Source organism: Lipotes vexillifer, unplaced genomic scaffold, assembly GCF_000442215.2.
Source record: "Lipotes vexillifer unplaced genomic scaffold, Lipotes_vexillifer_v1.1 scaffold70, whole genome shotgun sequence".
In the NCBI taxonomy this organism is placed as follows: domain Eukaryota; kingdom Metazoa; phylum Chordata; class Mammalia; order Artiodactyla; family Lipotidae; genus Lipotes; species Lipotes vexillifer.
The window spans coordinates 2,688,108-2,693,037 of record NW_006789896.1 but is presented as its reverse complement, the minus strand read 5'-3'; the positions used below and the strand labels follow the sequence as shown (position 1 = coordinate 2,693,037).

General features: G+C 43.1%; 1 protein-coding gene across 1 annotated transcript in view; it reads left to right on the top strand.

Moving 5' to 3' along the window:
* The first annotated feature begins 4,786 nt into the window (after positions 1-4,786).
* The window catches only part of ZNF23 (zinc finger protein 23), a 14,286-nt gene continuing 14,142 nt past the window's right edge, over positions 4,787-4,930 (top strand). The window contains exon 1 of the mRNA XM_007462969.1: positions 4,787-4,825. The gene's annotated coding sequence lies outside the window, so the exon portion shown is untranslated. The remainder of the gene's footprint in view (positions 4,826-4,930) is intronic.

Sequence of the window (4,930 nt, the reverse complement as noted above, 5' to 3'; positions counted from 1 at the left end):
TCCCCTGGAGGCAGCCTCAGTTTTATAGACCCATATTTTTATTTCCGTGGTAACAAGCTAGTCATGATTTATTTTTATTTGGTAGTGTCTTATTTTTTTCAGTTAAGTTCTCTGAAATTATTTTTAATGCTATGAGTAAGCAAGCTCCAAATACCATAACTAAGTGAGGTTTAATGTTTGCTTCAATATAAAACTGACACATGACTGCAGACTATTAGGAGACACTCAAAGTCAATCCAGGGATTTGAGATCAAGTGGCTAGCAAGTTAAACCCTAAAATTCACTATGGTCAATTTTCAGGATGCTGAGCCATTTTAAGTAACACAGATGAGATTTATGCCAAACCAGAGCACCAAACCGCAGTCTGAAAATATTAAACGGAAAATTCCAGAAATAAACAATCCATAAATTTTAAATTGTGAGCCTTTCTGAGTAGCGTGATGAAATCTCACACCCTCCTGCTCTGTCCCAGCCATTATTCACCTAGCAGCCGTCGTAGTTATCAAATCGACTGTCACTGTGTTACTGAACCACACTTGGGTCCACTTGCCCACGGACAGTAAAACCAATCTACTTGACACCGGGTTATGGTGAAGGAAAGTGTAGTGTTTATTGTAAGGCATCAGACAAGGAGTCCAGGACAGCTAATGTTCAAAAACACCTGAACTCCTCAGTGGGTTTCAGGGAGCATTTTAAAAGGCAAGTTGAGGAAGGGGAGTCCCAGGGTAGGTGATCAGCTCGGACACAATTATCTGATTGGTTGATGTGTGGTAAGAGGGCGGTGTCACAGGGGTTAACATTATCAATACTGAGGCTCCTGTCAGTCTGGGGGCTACGTGCTCATCATGGTCATCAAGTAGTTAACTTCTTCCATTTAGTGGTGGTTTTAGCATCTGTAAAACAACTCAGGAAATGTGTGTCAGATACTGTTACCTAGGTACTTCACAGAGGACCCAGAGCAGAGGACTCGGGGGGAGGGGTCTTTCCGGGGAAGACCCCGTAGGTCCTGCTTGGTTACTACAGCATCACAGTGCTTGTGTTCAAGGAAGCCTTATTTTACTTAATAATGGCCCCAAAGTGCAAGAGTAGAGATGCTGGCAATTCGGATATGTCAAAGAGAAGCCATAAAGTTCTTCCTTTAAGTGAAAAGGTGAAAGCTCTTGACTTAGTAAAGGAAAAAAAAAAAATCCTATGCTGAGGTTGCTAACATCTAGTAAGAACAAATGTTCTATGAAATCGTGAAGAAAGAAAAAGAAATTTGTGCTAGTTTTGCTGAACCTCAAGCTGCAAAAGATACGGCCACAGTGTGTGATAAGTGCTTAGTTAAAAGATGGAAAGGCATTGAATTTGTATAATAAAATATTTAGAGAGAGAGGGCACTTTCACATAACTTTTATTACAGTATATTGTTATAATTGTTCTATTTTACTATTAGTTATTGTTGTTAATCTCTTACTGTGACTAATTTATAAGCTAAACTTTATCATAGGTATGTATGTATAGGAAAAACTTTATACATAGTGTCCAGTACTATCCTTGATTTCAGGCATCCACTGGGGGGGTCTTAAAACATATCCTCCACAGATAAGGGGGATATACTTATATGCTTAGGTATTTAATATTTTTTCATGCTCTTACAATGGAATTCATTTTAAAATTCATTTGCAAATTCTTTTGTTGTAAGTACATGGAAATACAATTTTTGTTTATTGATCTACCCAGAGACCTACCTAGCTAAAATAACTGACTAATTCTATTAGCTTGTATATAGATCCTTTTGACTATTTTTTTCATCTACATTTTCTGATTAACCACAAATAATAATAGTTTTATTAAAAAAAACAAAAAATACCAACCAGGGCACATGACATAAAGTTGGGGCACCTGATGTAAAGCCAGGGGACCTGACATAAAACCGGGCATGTGACTATATTTCTCCACATAGTAAGTTGAATGATCTGCTCATTTAATTCACAATATCAATAAATAAAGGAAGATTTTATAATATTGAAACATCCTTGAACTCTTGGAATGAACCCCAACCAGGCTCTTATTTCTTTCCCACAATTTTCAAGAGGAGACACAGGCAGAACCATCTTTACTCTGTCATCTTAAAACTGGAAACACCAAAAGAGATTTTTTAATGTGAGAAGACCATCAGTTTCCCCTAGCAGGCAGGGAGGAAGGGCTCTGGGAAAGCCCTGGGATTTCGAGGACAGAGGGTCCAGGAGAATAAGCCTTAGATCTGAGTGTGAATAAAAGTGGCTATAGGCCCAGTATAGAGATGGACTTGCAGAACACTGAACTATTGTGTGATTCTTTTCACCAGTCCTTATTTCTAGGGGTATTAGCTAGGATTTGGGCTGCTAGGGCTGATATAGCAGCTCCATGACTCTTCCTTCTGGCTGCTCCGTCATCTTCAGGGGCCACATCCTCATTCAAAGTCCAAGATACTCACACCCCTGCCAGCATTCCCTGGCTGAGGGGCAAGGGAGAGCATGCCTCTACTCTTTAAGACCAAAGCATTGCTTTTTCTTATAGCCCATTTGCCAGAAGTTACTCACACGTCCACACTTTGCTATAAAGGGGGCTGGGAAGTGTGTTATTTTTTCTGGACTATCTTTGCCTTGCTAGAGATTCTGTTACCTATAAGAAGGGAAGAACAGAGGTTGGCAGACGAGGAGTGGTCTCTGCCTCTGCAGGCCTTCTGTAGAGCCTTAGAAACTTGGCATGCACCTGTCCTAGCACTCTTAGTAGTAGAAGATTCATGATTATTTAGGAGGACTTATTTTTTTGTGTGTAAAATTAGGCAACTGGTTTATGATCCAACACTTGGGGCCATCATTTCTGTGACACTGTGATCTAATTCCTTATTTCTTCAGACGAGTCCTCATTCCTAGCTAAAGGTCTGCTTTGTGAATCTAGGAAGAAGTGGAAACAGCAGTTCTTGCCAAGAGCAATGTAATCCCCAGCTATCACTGTGCCCAATCATGAGACCACTTTCCTATCTGAAGGAGATGAGCCATGTAAAGTGCTCCTTTTGGGCAACAGTGATGATCAGAGTCAGGGAAAAGCAGAGATGAGTTCCTGGTCAGTGTCATGATCCCAGGCATAAGACGTATCCTACCTCTAGTGGCACAGAAATAAAGAAAGCTTCTACCCAGGAGTTGGGTCTGAAGCCTTTGGATCATGTCAGCAACCAACGTTTATTGCACACCTCCTTTGTGCCAGGCCTTGGGCTCTAGCTGAGGACAATGGTGTTGAACAAGATAGATATAGTTCCTGCTCCCTGGAGGGATGAGAGAAAACAGAGATTTAAATAAACTGTCACCATTGAATAATTACACATGTGCCATGTACTGAAAAGTACAGTACAGGGTGATGTTGGCATGTGACTGGGGACCTGCCTTATTCTGGGTGGTCAGGGAAGACTAGCTTCCCACGGTAAATGGGATATGAGCTGAGACTTCAAGTAACAGTCAAGACAGAGGGTGAGAATGGGAAGGGCATTCTAGGTTTACAGAACAGCATGTTCAGCAAGTGGGCCTGAAGTTGAGAGGAGAATGCGAGTGCTAAGAAGCTGGAAGACAGTGTGGGCTGGCCACCTTCCAGTGCAGCAGCACTGAGGGATCAGAGCTGAAAGAAGAAAGGCCATCTCAGTCACGGTTGGGAGGGAACTTAAGGGTGGTCAATCCAGTGGCTTTTGGTGCTGTCCCCCTCCCCCAGGCCTCATTTTGGAATTTTACGGGGCCATTTTTGTCACAAGATTTGGGGGTGTTGGATGGGAGCCAGGAGTACCACAAATCCTGCAATGCACAAGACAGACCTGTCTATTGAAAAAGTTTTCACAGACTTTCATGTCTTGCTGAACATTCACATAGGTAAAAACTGTTTATAAATTACCTGAATCTAGAGCTTTTTTTAAAAAAAAAAATCAAGATGAACGCAGTGTATCTTTGTAGTTTTAACATAACTGAGTCTCCAGAAATATAACTACTGTATAATCAAGAGAAGATTCTGTGATCACCATTTTTTTTTTTTTTCTATTGCTGCCCATCTTGCAGGATCTTACTTCCTGGACCAGGGATCGAACCCGTACTGTGCCCCCTGCAGCTTGGATGCGCTGAGTTCTAACCACTGGACCGCCAGGGAAGTCCCTGTGCTCACCATTTTGGATAACAACTTGTGATTTTTGAAATACCAATATGAGATACAGCACTGTGGCTTTCAGGTACGTTCTATGTGTAGAGCAAATGATCTGACCACTTATTAGGTCTCCTATACTAGTCACGACCAAACCTATACGTTCTGAAATATATATTTTAAATTATAATTTTCCTTTTATTTCTCCTTTATTACATAAATGTTAGCATATAACATTAATTTTTATAATGCACGTTGTTTATACTGTCTATGATCTTCTAAGCCATTACCTATGAGTTTCATGACAGGAGAGTATGCTGGTCATTAGGAAATATTTGTTCCAGAAACGGGGCCTTGGGTTTGACAGCATGCGATCCAGGCGTCCAGTCCGGAAACTCCCAAATCTGGTTGCACGGCAGCTTTACTAAGATACAAATCCCCGGCGCCACCCCTGGTTTGGGCCCAGCGCTCGCCGAATTCTTTTCTTCCTTAGCTCACCGCGAGGAGCAACTGCTTCCTCGTTGCGGGGAGAAGGGCGCCAGGCTTCGGAGTACCAGAGCTTCGGTTGCAGGGGGCGGGGCCAGGGCACCGCCGAGATGAAGCGAAGCTGCTCCTAGAGAGGCTCGGCCGGGGCCTGGTGACGCACTTCCGGCCGCCTGCTGCCGAGCAGCCCGCTTTGGAGGTGAGTATGGGCTGCGTGAGGCGGGGGCGGTGCCTGGTTCCGAGGCTCTGGGTGCGGCTGGGACGCTCCTTCCCCTTGCGTTGGCGGGGGGGTTCCTGGGGGGGG